This window comes from Polypterus senegalus, chromosome 14 (assembly GCF_016835505.1).
Source record: "Polypterus senegalus isolate Bchr_013 chromosome 14, ASM1683550v1, whole genome shotgun sequence".
Taxonomy (NCBI): Eukaryota; Metazoa; Chordata; class Cladistia; order Polypteriformes; family Polypteridae; genus Polypterus; species Polypterus senegalus.
In genome coordinates this window covers 34,856,362-34,880,230 of record NC_053167.1, presented here as the reverse complement: position 1 = coordinate 34,880,230, position 23,869 = coordinate 34,856,362, and positions in this window count along the sequence as shown.

The window sequence follows — 23,869 nt, the reverse complement described above, 5'->3', positions numbered from 1 at the left end:
GGGTATATGGTGGTCATGAAGGGATGGACATGGTCAGAAACAATGCTCAGGTAGCCCGTGGCATTTAAACGATGCCCAATTGGCACTAAGGGGCCTAAAGTGTGCCAAGAAAACATCCCCCACACCATTACACCACCACCACCAGCCCGCACAGTGGTAACAAGGCATGATGGATCCATGTTCTCATTCTGTTTACGCCAAATTCTGACTCTACCATTTGAATGTCTCAACAGAAATCGAAACTCATCAGACCAGGCAACAATTTTCTATTCTTCAACTGTCCAATTTTGGTGAGCTCGTGCAAATTGTAGCCTCTTTTTCCTATTTGTAGTGGAGATGAGTGGTACCCGGTGGGGTCTTCTGCTGTTGTAGCCCATCCGCCTCAAGGTTGTGCGTGTTGTGGCTTCACAAATGCTTTGCTGCATACCTCGGTTGTAACGAGTGGATATTTCAGTCAAAGTTGCTCTTCTATCAGCTTGAATCAGTCGGCCCATTCTCCTCTGACCTCTAGCATCAACAAGGCATTTTCATCCACAGGACTGCCGCATACTGTATGTTTTTCCCTTTTCACACCATTCCTTGTAAACCCTAGAAATGGTTGTGCGTGAAAATCCCAGTAACTGAGCAGATTGTGAAATACTCAGACATGCCCGTCTGGCACCAACAACCATGCCACGCTCAAAATTGCTTAAATCACCTTTCTTTCCCATTCTGATATTCAGTTTGGAGTTCAGGAGAGGTCTTGACCAGGACCACACCCCTAAATGCATTGAAGCAACTGCCATGTGATTGGTTGATTAGATAATTGCATTAATAAGAAATTGAACAGGTGTTCCTAATAATCCTTTAGGTGAGTGTATATCCCAGCGCTGACTTTATATATTCAAGTTTTCACTTTATATATTCCAGCAATGACTTTATATATTCAAGTTTTCACTTTATATATTCAGAAAAAAGTTTTGACTTTATATATTCAGACAGTGACTTTATATATTTAAGTTTTGACTTTATATATTCCAGCGCTTACTTTATATATTCAGAAATATTCCAACGCAATCTTTATATACTCAGGTTTTGACTTTATATATTTGGGAATGACTTTATATAATCAAGTTTTGACTTTATATATTCGGGAATGACTTTACTGTATATATAAAAGTTTTGACTTTATATAGTTAAATTTAGTCATCATTGCATAACTTTTTCTTTACCATAGAAATTTAAAGACTAAATTCAACTTCCATTCCTAACAAAGATATTTCTGGCAACTAAATAGAACCTACTTATATCCAAATTCGAGCTATTGAGCTGTTGCCTGCCTGCCTGAATAAGTCACCCTCGCTCCGCTCTTACTTTTTTACTGTTCATTTAATCATGGCTAGTGGCGGAAAAATTATAAAATGGAAGGAGGATTACACTGAGTATGGCTTTACCAAAACAATTATTGATGGCGAATCGATTATTCATAAAGCTTCAATTGGTGATCTGTTTTTCTGTGTTAACCTCATATTTTTTCATATTTCTCAAACCAAGGGGGTGCCAGGGTAAAATGAATCGGGAAGCGCTGATCAATGTAATCGGTGTACCAGGAAATCATGCATTGACAGAAGTTCCCCTTTGTTTGTAATGCAAAGTGTGATTAAATGCGTGATTTTTTAAAGCGTTATGGAGCACATGCATCGAAGCTTCTCAGCTGTGCTTGTGCTAAGAAAAGGAAACATTTTAAAAATAACATAACACGATTGTCAATGTAACCTTTTGTAAGTAGTGCCTGGAGGATTCAGTGTGGAGAAACTGTAGAGACAACGTGTGTATTAACTTGTGGATTTTTCTGTGAGTATTTGTGGCAGCGTCACAAACTCGCTTCCGTAACGCTGCGTTAGCTGCAGAGCTCAGCTCAGAGCGACATGAGGTGAATGGGATGGGAGATGATGACGTGACTCCTCCACCCGCCTTAGCTGTCAATCCCCCACAAACACAGTCTCTCGGAATTTGCATAAGCACAGCCCTTCACCAGTAATTTTAACTTAGTTACAATGTGATCAAAACTCTCGTTTATATCCTGCGTCCTCTCATTAAACTTGTATCCCACATTACCCATGGGCATGACAAACGCCAGCGGCAGCCTGTCTATGAACTTAATTTAAACTTTAGGTTTACACCGTGCTTTGTTTCCGAAGTAGCAGCACTCATGAATATGGTTGTATATGTCACTCACTCACTTCTTATTGTTTCGCTGCCTTCTCAATTATATAATGCATGTTTTCTTCAGCTCTTTTTGGAGCTCTTCCTGGTTTTCTACGTACTGCGTTGACAGTCAGTTCACGTGATTACGTGGGAGGCGTGATGATGTCACATGAAACTCCGCCCCCACAGCTTTCGAGCTCAACTCCATTACAGTAAATGGAGAAAAATACCTTCCAGTTATGACCATTACGCGTAGAATTTCGAAATGAAACCTGCCCAACTTTTGTAAGAAAGCTGTAAGGAATGAGCCTGCCAAATTTCAGCCTTCTACCTACACGGGAACTTGGAGAATTAGTGATAAGTCAGTGAGTCAGTCAGTCAGTGAGTGAGTCAGTCAGTGAAGGCTTTGCCTTTTATTAGTATAGATATACTGAGTATACTTTATACATAAAATATATCTTGTCGTACCTTGCATAACTGAATAACCTTTATGGCACAATAACAATTCAATACATTTATGGTCACTACAGTATTTGGATTTAATAAACTTCATGTGGAAAAAGGCTGACTCGCATACAGTAAATAAGTAGAGCCGAATAATGCAGTCAAGGAGGTAGCTCTTGGAAGGACTTCTTATACTTAATGATCGAGTGACTCACCCGGAACGATGCTTCGGTGTGTCTGCCTTTGCTTTTGAGTTTAGCCGAGTAAAAAATGACGGCTGTCCGATTAACTGTGATTTTAGATCATTCTACTTTCTCTTTCTCAGATCACTTTTCGGAAGAAAGTTAGTTTCGTAGTTTTTATGAACAGTTCGAAAGTGCCTTTCCACATTTTCCTTCTTTGGAATAGCAATGATAGATTGACAGATCAAACAAATGCACTTCGATTGTGACATTGTGAGAAAAAAAAATCCTCTTCTAATTCCACATCCAGCCCATACCCTCCTTAAACAATTTTTTTTTTTAAATCCCTTCTGTAGTCGATATAAATTGGAAGGTTAACTAGATCACAGCTGGAGTTTTGTAGTAGCTTGCACGTTTGATCGTGTGTGCGGGATGATCAGTGTGTTAGTAGAAAGGAGATCTCAGACTGGCCGCCCTTTATGTCAATCAAGTGACAAATGCCATAGGGAGGAGATATGATAGACTAACATTTAAAAAAAATGTTTTTGAATGCAACGCGATCTACCTGTACTACCTTTGTGAACCATCGGTCGATCGCGATCGACGTCTTGGGCACCCCTGCCTTATACAGTTGTTTTTAACCATTTGCAGCTTCTTTTTCAACTTTTCATTAACCCACTGTGGATTTTTTTTTATTTCCTCCTAATTCCAGATGTAGGTATGTACCTGTCCTACTTAACATGTAAAACATTTTTAAACCTGTTCTACTTCTCCTCAACTCTCTCCACATTTAAAATCTTATTCCAGTCTGTCCAACTTAGACTTTGCCACATCTGCTCAAAATTTGCCCTACCAAAGTTGAAGCTAAGAGATTTAATCTTCGCATCCGCAATCTTTCAAAATACTGAGAATTCTATTATATTCTGGTCATTTGACCCATTGGTTCAATCACCTCTTCACCCTAAATTCTATTCTGGTTATTGCAAAATGCTAATTCCAGACAGACTCCCCCACCGCATATTGGTGCTTAAACATAATGTGTTAAAAAACAGTCAGTGACAACTTTTAAAACCTCCTGCTCTTCTACTCCACTCTTTGCAAGGTAATCCCATTTACTATTTGGGTAGTTAAAATCCTCTATGGCTATAATACCCCCCTGTAAACTTGCCCGTTTAATTTTACTAAAAAGGTTTGCCTGGAAATTATTGACTGCATTGGGAGGTCTGTAACACACTCCTAAAATAAGGCCTCTTTCCCTAAGCCAGATGTCATCACTAAGATGTGCCTCATTATCCAATTGAAGAGAATTTTAATTTTAAATTCTGTTTGACACAAACAGCAAACCCACTTCCTTTTCTGTTCTGTCTATCCTTCCTAAAAATATGTTTCCATCTATGTTATACTCACCCTCGACTTTTTGATTTAGCGAGGTTTCTGTTATTTCTATAAGTAAGAATTTTATTCATAATTATTAACTCCAGAATGGTGGCAGCTGTGAAGATTGCCGATTTATTCCTGTGGGGCTTTCTGAGGGAGGCGCCTGCACCTGGACATCCTTCAGTGTTTTGCATGAACTGGAAGCCAACCCACCATGCTCACTGGCCTGTACTCCGCAGCGAGCAGGTTTAATTCTGCTGTAATTATTCCTACACAGCAGCCGCTCAGGTCCCTCTGCCCAGCAGTCTCACTTTGAGGCTCTCAGAGCACTGGGGTGGAAAACAAGATCTCTGTCTCCTCACAGGGAAAATAACAAAAGCTAACAGCTTAATGAGCTCCTGACAGAAGCTTAACAAAGCGAAGCTGTGCACAGGATGTGACCGATTGCCTCTTGTCCCTCCTGGTCATTCATTCTCATTAAAGAGGCAGTATAGATGTGCACTAAGCTCCAAATTTCAAGTCCACACATCAGTATCCTGGTGATTATTAAACTAGCCACCTGCTCAGATACCTGGAAATATGAAGCTGTGTGAGGTCAAACCATTATCACCAATATACATGGGCAAGATCATAATGAACTGGAGAAAAACACTACCACAGTGTTGAATCATTTCATTACAAACATAGAGTCCAGGGCACCCCGGAAGCATCACAGAAGGCCAAAATACATCTTTATAACTGTGTGCAATACAGTGCTAACTCAGAAAGCATTCTTGGACGCTCATCTTTCTCATTCTGAACTACTTTTTACACAATTTTACACTCTACACAATTTCTGTGGTCTGTAGGAGGTGCCTAATAGCTCACAACCTCAGACACAACAACACAGACACAGTACCAAATTCAGATAAAATAATTTATTTGATGCAGTGCCTTTAAACAGGCTCCATTATCAAATAACACAAGTACAATCACGTTTTGCTCTTTGTCTCCTTTACTCCTCTCCCAGTGAGTTTCGTCTTTCCTCCACACCTGATACTGACTGCTTGGTTAAGGTGTTGCGGCTTATGCCAAACCCATGAGCATTTCCAGTTTAATGGCCCCACATCCAAGAAAAACTCCCAGACCAGTTGGAGCCTCCCTTATGGTAGGAATGGTCCTCCCTGCAGTTCCCTCGCTGGCAGTTCCAATGAAACCCAGAAGGTTTGCCCAGCAGGACTGCCACTCCCATGTATCCATATAGGTGTGAATTATTATGAAGGATGTCCATCCGCTCATTACTATCATCCACTATAAAGGTATACCGGACAGGTAAAGAACCATCAATCCCAGGTGTGATGCCCATCTGTCCATTAAAACTATCCATTATAATGGCCTGCCTGCCAAGAAAAGTTCATTCCAGCTGAGACTCCAGCCAGTCCATATACTCTCTAGATAGATAGATAGATAGATAGATAGATAGATAGATAGATAGATAGATAGATAGATAGATAGATAGATAGATAGATAGATAGATAGATAGATAGATAGATAGATAGATAGATACTTTGTTAATCCCAAGGGGAAATTCACATAATCCAGCAGCAGCAGCATACTGATACAAAAAACAATATTAAATTAAAGAGTAATAAAAATGCAGGTTAAAAAAAAGACAATAACTTTGAATAATGTTAACGTTTACCCCCCCGGGTGGAATTGAAGAGTCACATAGAGTGGGGAAAGAACGATCTCCTCAGTCTGTCAGTGGAGCAGGACAGTGACAGCAGTATCTTCCGCTGTGATAATTCCTTTATACATTTTTTTTGTTTTAATTGCCCTATGTTTAACATTAGGCAACCTGGTCTGCACAATACTTTAGGACAAACACAATAATTAAACCCCAGGTGTATAGTGCATTCAATCCTCTTACAAGAATTAAAAACGAGTTTTGGCTTAACATAAAAATAAAAGGTTACATGGTTCATGTCTCTGCTGAAGCTTCTATCTCTCAGTTTGTTATTCAAATGAAGTTATGGGTGCTGCCGGTTTTATGTTACCATCCAGAAATTCTGATTCATAAAATCACTTTTATTAAGTCTTTCTTAACACTATGAGGCTGAATGGACAATGAATACACCCCCAGCCCCATATCACTGCAAATTTAATTGCATAGACCATGAACCTGAGGATTAGGGAGATGAATCAATAAGTCACACAAGCACTAAAGGCATAGTCTGTTTTCTTGCCTGGAGATTTGTTTTAGTTACTCCTTGACAAAACAGATTTATCCTATAATAAACTATGGTTTATTTACTTTTTCTAATTTGCATAGTAACTGTATAATTTTGCAAGTGAATACTTTATAAAGATTAAGGTTAACACAAGTTGTCAGTGGAGAAGACTGCAATGTCTTAAAAAGAAAAGGTAAAGGTATTTTTTAAATTGAGTCACAAAGTGAGTAAAGGTCAAAACCATGAATCTTTCCTACAGTCATTGCAGCCAAATCACTAAACAAAGGTGTGCCCAAAATACTGTTATACAAATTTTGAAACAATAAAGACCTTAGCTATACAGACACTCTCAGTTTTCTCAGAAAATGAAAAAGTGCATGGCCTCTGACCTTTATATACCCCCTATTTGGAAATATAATGGTTCGTGGACTTTGGTTGTTCTGCATAGCATCGTGGCTAGAGCCCATATACAAGCCAAGTCCAAAGTGGTGGTACCATAGGAAACAAAATAATGTTGCAATAAGATTAAATATCTAATCTCATGTCACCTTCTTATAAGCTTTGCCTAGTGAGGATTATGGTGAATACATTAAGTATTTCTAATAATTTTAGCAATTGCCTTTAGCATCAAAAAACCTTAAAGATGCAAAGAACAAAAGGCAACATAAAATAAATCCTAAAGAAATCCATAACATATTAAAAGAAAAAAACACAACCATAACAAGGAAGCAGATACATCCCAAGTCTCTACCGATTGCAAGTCAACCTGTCACAAATCATCCAGTCTAATATTCTGGAATGCACTGTAGTGTGTGGTAGAAATTTAACATCCTATTAAAGAAAGAAACATCCTCTAATAGGACAAATCAGTTATCAAGCAAGAGAAAAGCTGTTCATGGTGTCTTTAAATTCTTCAGAAGCAGTCTGTTACAGCATGGTCAGAATGATCAGAGAAATAAAGAATGGAGGTTCATTTTACAAATTATTGAATTTACATAAAGTGTCAATCAATGCACACATTTACTCTGGTTGGTTTATTGGTTTACACCCAAATGACTTATATAAAATAAAAGTCTATTAAATTAAATTCTGTTTTTTCTTATACCTTTGAGTTGAGCCACTTTCAGTTGAGTGCATATAACAAAACTGTCCATTCTGTTTTTATTTACATGACATCTGCTGATTTCTTAATCATCTCTTAGTTATCTTTCAGAACATTTTATTGTTCATTTGACCTTTATCTAGTTTTCTGATATGCCTGCAAAGGTTATTGACATGTATTAACCCTTAATGCTATTTCTTTACGATGAATACTGTGTTACCCTAAAATTATCCTTCTATATTCACCCCTTTTGGAATTCTTAAAGTCCCACTAAAACTGTAAGGACTAGTCTCCTACTGTAAACCTGTTCATAATCTGTATAAAACATGTGTGTATGCTAAATCTGTCCCCCCTTTAGAACTAAAAAGAAATAAAAGATTCCTATCTAAATGAATTTGAAAAATAACAGAAATCAGTGCAAATCATTAATACATAAGATTGTGACATACGAGTCCCTGTCTTGCACCCCAAAGCACGAGGCTGAGTCTCAGTACTTTAGCAAAACCAGCTTTATTCAGCTTGAAACAGGAACAGCACAGTTATTTATTGTAGCGGGATCTACCTTTTTCCTATACACAGACACAACAATCAGGCAGGGTCGTGGCCTGGTTAGTGGCCAAGTAATCCTGTTCCCTGCATTTATAATGTTCCTTGCATCACCCATCGATGGCAAGCCCTTATAGAGCAACTGCAATTGACTCAGATCTACTTTAGATGCGAGCTGCAAGGTGCTGTAGCGTTGGAAGCCTTTGGTTGCCCTGGCAACTGATAAACTTTTCTTCCCCTAGCACGGTGATCACCATTTGGGACCTCTTTGGTGTGTCGTCCCACTGGGGGGAGTCCCAAAAGAGTTGAGAAGCCTTACAAGATAAATCACATAAAATCAACAATAGCAAACAAAGTCAATAACAGTGAACACAGAAAATGAAGTCAAAGAATAACTTAAATACTGTATATACAATAATTTTCTTTGGAGCATACTGGTATTACATGCTTTCCCCTATAAATCTCAGATTTGTGTTTCATAACCTTATAACTTCCAAATATTGTCAACAACTATTTGATTTCCTTCAGAAGTGTACCTAGTCCTATATTTTTCATCAATTTGTTGGTGGCGACACAGACAGAAGTATTTACCTAAACTCTTTAAAATGTGTCTTGTTTATGTTGGCAATGATGTATTCAACAATAAGATATAGTCCTCATACAAACAGCCATGCTCACATCCTCATGCTCTCATCCACAAATTGTGACCAACTATGGTCTTATATTAGATGATCACCTTTGCTGTATTAAAACAGCTATCTTACTGAAAGTAGGTGTCAATGCTCCTTTCAGAAAATGTCAGTGCTTCTCTCATTAATGTAAGCCATTACTATCAACATGGACAAAATTAAATAAGATGTGAACAGCTGGTCCACCTTCCATCTCACATTAGCAAGGAGAATCAATACTGTCAAGATGAATATTTTTCCCAAGCTTCTTTTTCTATTTCAGAACATCCCCCTATACATTAACAAATCATTCTTAAAGAAATTAGACTCAATTATAACCTCATTATTTGGAATTCGAAATATCCATGCATCCAAAGGGCAACTCTACAAAGACCTAAAGGAGAAGGTGGCATGGTACAACCTTTCAATTTTTTTCAATATCATGGCGCCGGAGAGAGGTGACATGTTGCTGGCTGTTCCTCACAGCCTTTTCGTGTTTGTGTCTGTATTTTTGTTATTGTCGCCGTTTGTTCTGCCTGTTCGCTGTTTTATTAAGTATGACCATACAACATTGGTAAACATCGGAGCAAAAAAGGCACAAGTCGCTACTTTTGAAGTTATTGACCAGGGGCTGCTAACCACAATAACTCGAGACTAAGGTGGCCATGACCACGCCCAAAGGACTCGGAAGAGAAAATGTGGCCGGCACGCTGTGAACCAAACAAGGACGAAACGCTGAGGACTGCAACTTCCACTGCCTAGCATTCCTGACCAATACCCAGTTTCTGGGCAATAAACTAGATGATCTCCATGGTAGACTTTGTTTCCAGCGAGAAGATACATGACTGTTGTGTTTTCTGCCTCACGAAAACATGGCTCACTACCTGCATGCCAGATTCAGTTGTCTAGCCAGACAGCTTCTCTATCCACTGCGCTGATCGGTAGGTCTCCTCCGGGAAAAAGACAGGCGGCAGGGTATGCTTCCTTATCAAGAACGCGTGGTGTACAGATGTGGAAGTCATTTCACAAAGCTGTTCTACGCATTAAGTGCCAGCCGCTTTACCTACCTAGGGAGTTTACAGCTGTACACATGGCATCTGCTTACATCCCCCTGCAAGCAAACACCAGTACCGCACTTAAAGAACTGTTCAGCCTCATTACAGATTGTGAAAACACACACCCCGAAGGTCTGGTTATCATCGCTGGGGACTTCAACAAAGCAAACTTCAAGTCTGTTTACCCCAAATATTACCAACACGTCTCCTGTCCCACCAGGGGTGCTAACACGTTGGACCACTGCTACACCGCACACAAAAACACATACTGCTCACTCCCACAGCCAAACCTCTGGCAGTCAGACCCCTGCTCTGTGCTGCTCCTCCCTGTTTATAAGCAGCAGTTGGAGCACGTAGAGCCAGTTTTGCGAGAGGTACACTGTTGGACCCCGGAAGTGGAGGAGACATTTAGGGACTGCTTTAAATCTGTGGATTAGGATGTTTTCAAAGAGTCCTCTGAGAATCTGGACAAGTATGCCGCAGTTGTCACAGGCTTCATCTGGAAATGTGTGGATGACTACGTACCCACAAAGTCTGTACACGTATTTCCCAACCAGAAGCCTTGGATGTATGCTGAAGTACGCTGGCAGATCCGTGAGCGCAACACTGCATTTCACTACGGAGATACACAGGCATACAAAAAGAGCAAGTATGATCTCTGAAAAGCCATAGCTACCGTCGCTTCACTCCCGGACGAGTAGATTTTTTTTTTCACTCGCTTCAAGCTTGCTAACACGGACAGGCCTGTGCGTCCCCCCACATCACCGCAATACTCCAGCCTGAGGCTATCCGAGATGACGTGAGGAAGACTTTCCCAACTCAAATGGTGTCTCAGGTTGCGTTTTAAAAACATATTGTGACCAGCTAGCTGCCGTCTTTATGGATAATTTTAGCACATCTCTGAGAGTTTCATCTGTCCACACCTGCCTTAAGCACACAGCCATCATCCCTGTCCCCCCAAAAAAATAAAGTAGACTACCCTAATGATTACTGCCCAGTAGCACTTACTCCCATAGCCATGAAGTGCTTTGAGAGGCAGGTGCTAGAACACATCAAGGACATCATCCCTGACAGTCTAGACCTCCTCCAGTTTGCCAACCGTTGCAACAGGTCCACTGAGGATGAAATCTCCATAACACTACACACCACCCTGTCTCATCCTCATCTGGAGAACAAGAACTGTTACGCCAGGCTACTCTTTGTGGACTACAGCTCTGTATTTAACATTGTCATTCCATCCCAGCTCATTGCTAAACTTCTGGATTTGAGGCTTAGCTCCTCACTGTGCAACTAGGTACTGGACTTCCTCACCGGCAGACCTCAGCAAGTGCGTATTGGTGGAAAAACCTCCTCCATCATCACTGGCACCCCGCAGGGCAGCGTGCTGAGCCCCCTGCTTTACTATCCCTATACACATGACTGAGTAGCTAAGTACAGCTCTAACACCATCCTCAAGTTTGTTGACGATACCACTGTAATAGGTCTGATCAGCGAGGACGATGAGACGGCCTACAAGGAGGAGGTCAGACTCCTGGGGGAATGGAGTCAGGACAACACCCTCACCCTCAATGCTAACAAAACTAAGGAGATGATTGTGGATTTCCGCAAACAGGCAACAGAGCAGAGCCCCATCTACATTGGAGGTAAGGTTGTGGAGCAGGTCAGCAGCTTTAGGTTCCTCGGAGTCACCCTCACTTAAGTCCTTAAATGGTCAGGTCACACTGCGGCAGTAGTCAAGAAAGCCCAAAAACGCCTCTACTTCCTCAGGAGACTGAGTAAGGCCCGGATGTCCCCCACAATCCTGGTGTACTGTGGAATCCATCCTGACAGGATGCATCACATCCTGGTACAGCAACTGCTCAGTTCAGGACTGCAGAGCTCTGCAGTGTGTGGTGAACACAGCACTGCATATCACGGGCATCCAGCTCCCTGCGATCCATGACATCCACACTACACGCTGTCTCAGGAAAGTGAACCGTATACCTGTAAAGCAGAACCCCAGCCACCCTGCACTGTCACTTTTCACTCTCCTACCATCTGGGAAGCAACTAAAGTCCATTCAGACGTGCACTTCCAGGTTCAGGAACAGTTTCTATCCAACTGCAATCAGACTCATGAACAATCAGTAACCTTGTGTCACCCCCACTGCTACCAGCACATATATTTCTGCCACTGTCTCTATTTATTCCTAGGATTCTGGTTTTATTTATTTATTTATTGTGTGTTTTTTTGTCTATGTTCACTGTCTGTGGGGGACATGCAAGCAAACATTTCATTGTACATGGCATTTGTACTTGTACACATGACAAAAAATTAAGCGGCAAATATACAAGCATTTAAAGACCTGGAACTTTACACATATTGATGAATATACATAAGCCTGGTCTGCAATGGAAATAAAATCTCGCTGTATTTCTTTATATGCCCTGCTTCATGCCCCAGTAAATACAAATTATTGTATATATAAAAATAATCCAATTGTCCATTAATCGCTCACAATATGAAACCAATGCAGTAATCACTTTAAGGCAGAGAAGCTTTTATCTGTTGCACCTCTTAATGATAATCACCTTTTTCAGCCCTCTAAAACCTACACAGTATTTAACCTTTGGAAAACATCCAGGATTAAAATACTTAAGAGAATTGTATATAGATAATGTATTTGCATCTTATGAACAATTATACTTCAATTTTAACATCCCATCAACAAAATTTTTCCACTACTTTCAAATTGGAAACTTTGCTATAAAAAAACTTTCAAATCTTCCTCACCTCCCACCCATTTATTTCCCAGAAATAATGATCAGTCTTTTAGACTCAGATGGCATCCCAATAAAATATAAAAACATTTTATAGTCCCTTCCTTACAAAGATTCCAGAGTATAGTGCTGAAAGGATCTTTCACTTAACATTTCAGAAAAGCAAACAGAATACACTCCAGCTCAATATGTGCAAAGCATTCAATCATTCAACTTAAAATTTTTCATTAATCACATTTATCTCATTTAAAATTGTCCAAAATGTATCCAGACCAAGATTCAACCTTTGAATGTTAGAGCCTAGCTCCAGCTTCACCGGGCCACATGTTTTGGGAGTGCTCCAAATTAATATCATTCTAGACCAAAATCTTTGAATGCCCACCAGACAGCCTTAGTGTCACAATGATTCCGAACCCATTAACAGCTGTGTTTGGTGGACTCCCAAATGGGCTTAAAGTGGAGAGGGACAGACAAACTGTAATTGCCTTTACCTCACTACTAGCATGTAGACTTACTTACCAGAACCTACCTGTTATCACTCAGTGGGTAACTGATGTTCGATACTTTTTGAAATTGGAAAAATTCAATTCTCACTTAAACGATCCATTCAAAACTAATTAAAAAAATTAGAATAAGTATTTATATCAGGAAAAGGATATTCTCTCCTATCTTTGTTGTATACTGTAGATTCCGGAATATAAGCCGAGAATTTCATCCTAGATTTTTGGCTTGGAGTTTGGGGGTCGGCTTATACAACGAGTATCATTTCAGATTCAAGATTTCCAGTGCAATGCCGGTTTTGCCGATGAATACGGAAGTAATTAATGATGAACCACAGCGCCATCTTTCAGATGAAGAAGTAACTTTGCATGCCGGTACTTTAAATTAAATAAAGAATTTATTCAAAAAAGCGTTTTAGTTGTTGATTTTATTAATAAAATTTATAATAAATTATCGGGAAGTTTAAAATAAAAATGTTTGTTTTGATTCACGACCACCATCTTGCGCTACGAACCGAATGCGGTCACGTGTATCCGCTTGCGCGATTGTAAACAAACAACCGAGAGCGTTAGTAAGCGTCAGTCGGAGCCCAGATACATGTGTTTGTGGATGTAATTTCGGTCATTGCAGTGATTTACCTATATATATAATTCACTAAGACCATGCAAACAAGACACATAATTGCTAAGGAAGGAAGAGAAGATAACGAAGGTAAAGAAAGCGATCACAATCGAAACAAAGATGGAAATTGTGTGGAAATATGAGAGTGCTGTTTGTGTGACCGATCTCGCTAATATGTACAGCATGTCGAAATCCACCATCTCGACAATTTTACAAAGAAAAGATTTGCATAAGGAGGCTCCTTCTAAACAATAACCACCTTCCGTTTCATTCTCCTCCTCCTCCCTTCCTGCAGCCCAAAGATGTCAAATTAAATGGTGACTACAGTATGAAATTGTTGTTTCTAGAATAGAATAGAATAGAATGTTTTTTATTGTCACTATACACATGTACAATGACATTAAAAGCAGCTCCTTCAGTGCAGACATATGTGTAGAATACAACAAGTAAATAAGCAAACGGTGCGAAAAGATGCAAAGAAGTTGTAAAAAAAAGAAGTTCTGTATAGGGCATGTATGGTTGTTTTTTTTATTTTAGCCTTAGCATAACGCCGGATCTGCAGCCCCGCTTCTGCTTTCTTTCCCGCCTCTGTCTGCGTCGTCTCCTAGACCCGACAACAATCCACGGAGAGCCCGCTGGTCTCGCTATGTTGTCTGGGATGTTGTGCATGTGATGAAAAACACTCGAAACAGATGTCTGGCTATGGACACCGATGTCCATAAGGTTCTGATGGGTGTAGCGGATGTTCACCGAAATGATCGTGCACAAACAAGCAAAAAAAAAAAAGTACAAAAACAACAAAAAAGTGCACTGAAAAGGAGAGCCCTGAGCCGCTGCGACCATGCGCCGCCATGCTCCTAGCTTAATCAAGTAGGTTAGGCACTTTTTATAACTTTTGGTTAGTACATTAGAAAAATTATTGGTGTTTTGGTAAATAATGCACATTATACAACCCTTTTTATTATGAAAAGGTTAAGTAAGTGTTGCAGTGGGAGGTTCAGAACGCATTATGGGTTAGCCTTCGCGAACAAATTAAGTTCGTAAGTCAAGGGTCCACTGTATTGCGCATTTAAGTTAGTCAAATTTATAACGAGTCTCCGGAAATCCACCATTTAGTTTCAACACAAAGGTTTCATTTTACCAAACTTCTCCGCAATCACTGGTTTCCATCAAAAATGGCGGCAGTCTCAAATTCTCGCCGATAAACATGATAAATATACCTGAAGAGACATTAAAAGGAAATTTAGAAAATTTTGCTTGGAGAAGGGGGTCGGCTTAAATACCGGTTATCGGCAAATACATGTAATTTAGTAGGTAGAGAAGGGGGTCGACTTATATTCCAAGATCTACGGTAAGTCAAACGTTATTGTATGGAATGTTATTTTCTTCAAATAAAGTAAAAAAAAAAAAAAAAAAAACATTGAGGATATACACACCTCAAGTGCCATGAAGCTTTGAGTTTCCTTTATATCTCTGCAGCATTGTAAGGAATTTCAAATGTCAGGATTGTACCAGTAGAACAACCACAGCACATGTCAAATGGCTCAAAAAATTGTCTGCACATGAGATGCAATTAGTCTGCTGAATGTTTTTTTTTTATTACTAGGAAACTTTATTTAAATACTAAATGACATGCAGATGAACACTGAATTAATGCATGGAAACACCATACAAGACCTTAAGCACATTCTTCTTGCGTCATTGGTATAAACTTCTCTGGAAACAAATAGCCATATTTTTTCACAATTTTTTTGCTTAGCAAAACACTGAGTTTCACTGTGAATTCAATTTCACGTAAATTGTTTCATTTATCACTAATAACATATCACTTCAGTTGTTAAAAAGTAATAGCAATAGCTGAAACAACAGCTTTAGCAGGAGTAACATAACATTCTAAAGCTCACTTAATCAAAACACTCTATTAACATAATAAGTCTTCAGTTTGGATTTAGCTGAAATTAATAGGGACTCTCAAATTAATCGTAACATAATTCTGGAATTTGGAGTTCCTACAGCTCTGCCTCTTACATTAGTTTTACTTTTCTTTGGAATGTTCAACAAGACTGAATCTTATGATCCCCATACATCCCATAAAATGTAGATATTGGTAAGTTTTGAAGGGTAAAAGGAGGCCTTTCACAACTTTATATTGTGTTTCATAACCATGGATGAAATTTGGATTGCTATGACCCAGATTCAAAACAACAATTAAACAATGAAATAAAGCATGGTGACTATGCAGCATCAAAGAAATAAAAGTTCAGAGTAAGCAAGACCATGTGCACATTTTTATTATTTTATTTTTTTCCATATTGATTGCAAGCTTCCAAAGTCCCACAGAACTAATCAATATGATGTTGAAAAACTTTGGTATTTTCAGGCAGCCAATCAGAAAACAAAGTGGAAATGAAAGCAGTTGCTCATCCGATTTTTCACTTTCAGCAACACTGCACAGGTTGCTCCATAAGACAGTAAAATCAAAAAGATGTCACACCTCTCTGATTCTCCAGACCAGACCTATTGTAACCACCAAATGTTCCTCCAACTGAATGTACTGTTTATATCCTATTGGTCACACTATGCTGATGACGTAAACATCACCAGCTTCAGAAAAGTCATTACACAGGTAAGATAAATTATTTAATCTAAGAAAAGCTTTGTTATATTTGTAACCATTTTTTAGTTACTGGCCACATTACCGGTCAAAGACAGATAACAGAATAAATTTAACAATAGTTGATATCTCTTGAGTTCTCGGTACCTTCAACACCTTTCCTCCATATCCACATTTGTGTGCACTTCTCTTGACTAGCACTCCCTCTGTTGAACGCTTTCCTGTAAAGCCTGCTTCTGACACTCTTGTCATTTCAAGGTTCCATACTCACCTTCTGTCTGTTTTTATGCTTCCCATCTTTGAAGGTGATTCTCAGCATGCATCCTATGCCTTCACTCCTCCTTGTGTGCCTCATGTTCTTGCTTCCTCTTCCAATCATGTCACCAAAGCCAAACTGACCAATCAGATTGCTTGGGGATTGGGGTTGGACACACTGATACAGACCTTTGCATTTTTTTTATATAGTAGATTTACATGGATGCTGTTTGGTGATCAAAATTTTGCTAAGAAGAAAAAAAGCATCAAAAACAGATGTAACAATAAATGATTTCAAATATATAAAAATAAAAAACAAGGAACTGCACCTAGACTGTCACCCCTATTTACTCCCCTCACACTGAGACCAACACATAAAAAACCAGGAACTAGATATTGAGCTCGCAGAAGAATTTGCTCACTTACTCTGCAGAGGGGAGTCCTAACTAAAGAAAAGCAACACGAAAATAAGAAACAGTGTCATGGACCAACCATTAACACGACCCTTGACTAACTGTACAGCATTAAGCCAGTTTTGGATAGTGGAAATAGACAAATTGCTAATTTGGTGCGAATTCATGGAGGACAAAGTTAAAGAATGAAGACTTATGGAATGAAGGTGTAGCAAGGTCAGGAGATTAATAGCAACTTTGCCTCAAAGGAAACAGTCATAAGAAGATGACCGATGGGTGAGAGAAAGTTAAAGTGATGAAACAGATGAAATGTGCAGAAGGAAAGTGTACTACAGAATGCTCAGGAGTGGGTGGGTGATAAGTTGGCTAAGGTCTTTGGATTTATGACTGTGTCTGACTTTGTTTTTGATTTTCTTACAATTGACTGTAGACCTCACAGAGCTGGGGTCTTCATACGTTTTAATCAAGGGGCCAGCTTACTGTCCTTCCCAAAATGAAGGGGATGGCATGAGGGTGAAATACAAAATATATGGTGTAGGAGGAGAATGGGCATCCCAGGTGAGACAGGGAGAAATATGTTAACTGAATGGGAGGTCAGCACAACAATGAAAGCAAACTGGCCAGTGGATCAGAGAAATAACTTTGTGTCAAGCCGACAGGAAAAAATGGACGGACCAAAAGAAGCTGAGATTTGGGAGTGGTTCCATTCCCCATACGCCAGGTGGTAGTGGTCCTCATATGACAACCCAGTTGGGACACCTGCAAGGGTGCTTGGGAATTGGAGTCCGCAAGCGTAGCCCTGCTGTATTTAAACAAATCAGTGTCTTTATTTATACAAATTCAGTACTTAGTATACTTGCATTATATACTTGCATTTATTCTTGCATTTTATCTGAAAATTAGTCACGGCATTCTGTGGCTGCACTTAGTAAAACGTGCTATATAAAAATAAACTGAATTGAATTGAGGAGGAGTACTTGAGGGGACTGTTTAGAAAAAAGAAGAGAGATTTGGCCACATCAGGGTAGTCCCAGAACCACGAAAGCAATTTATTTCTGGTGTAACCCAAAGTCATACAAGAGTGCCGTAATGGGCTTTAACAGACACGAAAATATTCCCCAAAAATACCATTGTAGGGAAAAAAATGGAAGAAATCTTGGGAAAGGCAATTCAGACAGAGACCCCTTTCCAGATAGGTTGGGCATGTAATGAGTGTCAAAAATGGGATGAATACAATACACAAAACAGAATACAAGTAATCCTCTTCACAAAGCATGATGGCAAATCTATCATTGCTACCTCAGAAATACAATACAATAATACAAATAGTCACTGATGTTCTTGGAAAGTGTTGTCTTCTGTCAATATTAGGAGTCATCAGAGCTTTACAAAGCTGTTTCAGAAAGAACTGCCTTCACTTTAGTTTTCCATTGTCCCAGCTCTTGTTTATTTCACCCCATAAAACAGAGGCATATCATATCAATAATGTGATAGAAAAAGACACAAGGCCATTAGGCAGTCTTGTGCAAGAAGGTGTATATGGCTGTGATTGTGTCAAGGTTGTCAACAGCTGCCTTTTTCTTTTAGTGTAATCCATGAAATTCTCAGACTTGCTGCCCTCTCTGCTGCTCAGCATGTTATTTTTTGGTGTACTTATCAATAGCACATTTTCTTTTTCTTGGGATAGTAGGATGCAGCAGTAGTACTTTTAGTGAAGGCAAATTTCAAAGAGGTTAGCTTTCTGTAGTTTATTTTTAAAAGTGTTCAAAGAAGCTCTGTATTTTTCATTCGTTCTGGCCATGGCCAGTTTAGTTTTTGGCAGTTCTTATTGTGAAGTTTTTAACCCTTGTGCCAGGTCTAACACCACCACCAGTACCATGGATCTTTTTAGGTGCTGCCCCAGCAGATTTCTCAACATAGACATTGTCACAAAAACGAGACATAAACAGATAAAGGTTTGGGGCAGTCACCTGTATAATATGGTATCCCGGCTGCAAAAGTCGTTTTTATCAAATAATCAGCACTGAAGTGCATGCAACTGAGTCCAGAACAAGACTGAGGGAAAAGGGAAAAAGCGCAAGACAGGAAGTGAGGTCATAAGGATCAGGCATGTGTTCATCAATCATTGGATCAAGCCTGGACGTGACATCAGAGGGGCCGGAGCTGGTAAAGTCTGCTTCCATTGGCTCAGTCCCGGAAGTGACGTCAAGAGATCCAGGTGGAATCTCCTGGCAATAGTCTACAGGAAAGGGAGAAAAAGAGTCAGTGCACTCTGCCACATCCCAGCATGCCTTAGAGCTGCCTTCACTCAAGCTCTTTAGCTGCATCCCATGCGCATGTGTGTGACAACATACATATTCCACGTATACCTGGACTGGCCCTTACATCCTGACCAAACATTGCTGGCTTACTTGGCAAATGCTGCCTAAAAATTAGTGATCATGGAATGGAACCAGTCATTCATCAACATTCACATGGGACTCAGGTTTGTAAAGGAGGGGCAACTGTTCAGCCCAGAAATGTCACAGCAAGTTTTTCACATTCCTCTTGACTAACCATGTTTGTCTGTTATCAATGTGTACGACTATGGAAAACACATGGAATGTTTTCAATGACAGTGTAAACTGTTATACTGTAACTGTCATGAGCTCTGCTCATTTTACCTGAGAGGGAAGGCTTTACTGCACAGAAGATGATAGCACTCATGAATTTATGCTGCAAAATGCCAATGTCTGACAAAAAATACACCTGTGCAGACCACGTGAAAAATGACAAATTTGCTGTGGTTATGGATATTTGGCAATGTTTTGATGAGAACTGTGTTTTGAGTTACAACCCAAGGCAAACACTTTCCGAGTCTCTGGTCATAAAGCTTTGTGGACGCGGCCCGGACACAGACAGGCAGACATGTTGTTCATCACCACCTCACGTTTATTTTACAACTAATATTTACAAATGAGTCAAGTGCACACAAACCCCAACACAGTCCTGGCCACACAATGCCTTCCTCTTCGGGCCGCCTCCACACTCTCTCCTGCCTTGTCCTGCTTCCACCCGACTCCAGCCTTGAATGAAGGGAGACGGCCCCTTTTATATCATTCCGGATGAGCTCTCTGGGTGTCCCTTCTCTTCTTCCCCCCAGCACTTCCTGGTGTGGCGGAAGTGCTGAGGTCCAGGGTCCCCAAGGCATTGGGGCGCCCCCTGGCTGTGACCACGGGTCCCTGCAGGGTTGGGCTTCCAAGCCCTCTACCCGTGGCCCCCAAAGCAACCAGGATGGCGGCCCCCACGTGATCCAGGGTGGGCGTAGACCCTCTTCCGGTCCCTCAAGGCATCCTGGCCGGGTCGTTGCCCCTGGCATCCCTGTCAGCTTATAGAGCCGTTTCAGGACAAAGGCAGAACTGTAACAACAGACAACTTCTTTACAATGCTTTCCCTGGCTAATAAACTGCTGCACCGTGACACAACTCTGCTTGGCACCAGAAGTAAAAAGGGACTTCCAACTGCAGCTAAAGTCACTTCAGTACGCGAGCATTTCGCCACGCTAGTGTTTAGATCTAGAGGTGCCATGCTGACGGCATACATGCCCAAAAAAAAAGAAGCCTTTGATTTCCGTCTGTAACAGCCAATGTAAAGTTTTGCAACTTGTAAAAGATATCTCTGAAGGGGTATAACCAGACACACAAACGCTGGTGAATCATGTCTTCTTAGTATTTTGTTGTCACTTGATTTTTTTGTTATTCAGTTTTATTCTTGAATAAAAGCACACTTGTTTCATTATACCTTTGCAAAAGTGTTTATTTTATATTCAAGTAACCACTTGAATGAGACTGAATCCGTCTCTGCCTCTCTCGTGCACACACGTCACTATTTGAAAAACACTATGCCATTTGAACGTGAGTTATCATTTGAACATTTTTCTTTCTTTTAGTATCATGTACCATAACACGGAGTATAGGCATGATCTGGCATAAGAAGCCTTGGCTTGAGCTGGGAGAGTTGAGCTCTGTCAAGGCAGGGGATAGGACAGCAGGCTGCTTGCTGCTTGTGCTGATCGACACATTTATAAAACAAAAGACATTGATGGAGAGGTGCAAAGGGATTTAAGGTGGGCTAGGATTACAAGTTTTTCCATAGGCTTTGGTGTCTAGTGTTAATAATTCCATACGTTAATTTACTCATGATGCACGGTTAATCTTACTGGCCTACAGTTGATTGGATCTGCCCAGTCACCCTTTTCATATAACAAGATAACATATGCCATATTCCAGTCCTTCACAGTTTCCCCATTGCTCAGTGACTCCCTAAACATATGGGTCAATGGTATATATATGTACTCGCTAGCCTCCTTAAAAATCAAGGATAAATATTATCTGGTCCTAGTGATTTGTTTGATTTCAGCCTATTTAAGCAGCACTTCTATCCTCTACAATTTCCAAATTACTCGGCATAGTCTCTCTGACTGCTGGGAGGTTATTCACTTACTTACATATGAAGACCTCAGAAATATCCAAGTTTAGAGCATTTGCTGTCTCACTGTCTGTATTTGTATTGCCTTTTTCTTTTCCTGATGTGTTCCACCTCCTCCGTGACTGTTCTTTTCCTACTTAATTACTGAAAGCATCTCTTTGAATCATCTTTCACCTTATCTGCTGTATTCCTCTCTAACTGTCTTTTAACATCCCAAATAAGCTTCTTAATGGTTGCCCCCGAGTTCCCATATACCCTACAATTAACATTGGAGTTATTAATCTCATACACATTATATAGTGATTTGTTTCCTTTGAAGCTTGTTGTTCAACTCCTTATTAACCCGCTGCAGAGTTTTTGTGATTTCCTACTAATTGCAAATGTAGGTATATATCTGTTCTACATTTATATGTAAACCATTTTTAAACTTGTTTCACTGTTCCTTGACTCCCTCCATATTTAAAAGCATATCCCAGTGTGTTCTCATTAAATTTGGCTGCATCTGCTCAAAATTTGCCTTAACAAAGTTAAACTTAACAGTTTTTAGTCTTAGCAACCGCATTCTTTCAAAACACTGAAAATTGCATTATTTTATGGTCACTTGACACTAGTGGTTAAATCACCTCTACACCCTCAATTCTATCCTGATTCTAACAGTAGCACCTCCTAAATATCAAAAATTACTTAACAGTTCTATTTGGTTTTAACTAGGAAAGTGTGTAAGACTCCTAATTTTGGTTTGCATTTTACTTTTGGTCATCAGTTGTTTTGATCTTTGTGGAATTACTTTTGTCTCCCTTTTGACTGTTCTTCTGATTCACCCCCATAAACCACAAGTTTTCAAATATCTGGAACAATCTTTCTTCAAAATAAAATTATATAAGTTGAACAGCAATTAAAATAAAGGCAAATAGTGGATTGTCGTGACCAGCGAAAAACACCTTTCCAAGAAGAAATGGCAAATCTCTAGGAAGATATTTCTTGGATGATTAAAATGCTAAACAGTAGTCATAATCTGGGACAAGCAAGAGTTAAATGATCAAGAAAACTTTCATTTAAAGGGCAAACCAGAAATCTAGTGTGCTTAGTCCAAAAACTTGAAAGCTTTTATTTTAAATTATTTATAAAAAGAGTCTTTCCTTTATTTTTGTAAAGTACAGAGTGATGTCTGATATGTCATCAGTTAACATACTGTATGCACAGAGAACTGATAAAACAAATAAATTGTCCTTGAATGCCGAACATGACATTGAACACAGCATGACATCATCAAGACTGTGACAACAAAAGACCAAACACAATAAATAAAATTATTTTCAAAGAAATGAAGTGTAGAAGATATCCCATCACATAACCGTCACAAAAAAATGCACTTGTTGGTGATCTTGACAGGTTCAAATGGTCATAGTGATGAATAAAAGTAAAGCATATGGGGTCAGTTGTTCAATTTGGAGGCATATTGCATTAGACTGGGGAGAATAAGAGGGCTAGTGCTGCAGTAATAAATGAAACAGCTTTGCAATTCAAAATGAACTGTCCATGCACAAGATAAAGACCACAGTGAAGCACAGAAAGGTAAAATTGAGTTAGGCTGCTATCATCTGAGTATCTGCAATACAGATAGACACCTTTATGCAATAAAGAAGCTCTGCATTGGGAGAAAGCCAATAAAATCTGTTGAGCAGAATCACATTACAGGCAGAAAGCCAAGGTGGAGCTGTGATATTGCCATTTTAACCACTTTAACTGTGTGTGCGTGTGTGTTTTGAAACTGCAGCTTATTTTCTTGAGTAAAACTAATCAAATAGCTTCCAACAGAAATCAGAGGTCAAGAGTGACCAATCATGTTACATTTAGTACATGACTATACAAAAATCTAAACTATTCAGCTAGTGCAATAAATATATAAACCTAAAATCTATACAGGTTAGGTTATAAATTATAGAACCATAGACTCCTGTCAATCATGAATAATCCACTAAACAGTGTCATCTCCAGACAGAGGAGCAGCTTCAGTGACAGACTTTTGTCACTGTCTTGCTCCACTGACAGACTGAGGAAATCATTCTTCCCCCACACTATGCGACTCTTCAATTCCATCCGGGGGAGTAAATGATAACATTATTTAAAGTTATTGTCTGCTTTTACATGCATTTTTATTACTATTTAATTTAATATTGCTTTTTTGTATCAGTGTACTGCTGCTGGATTATGTGAATTTCCCCTTGGGATTAATAAAGTATCTATCTATCTATCTATCTATCTATCTATCTATCTATCTATCTATCTATCTATCTATCTATCTATCTATCTATCTATCTATCTATTGTGTGATTTCTATCTATCTATCTATCTATCTATCTATCTAGAATCCTCAAAACATCAGTCACTATTTACGGTGGAATATTCCATTCCACAGTCATCTCCACTCTGAACTGACAGTATTGCATGACAAAACAGAATATGAA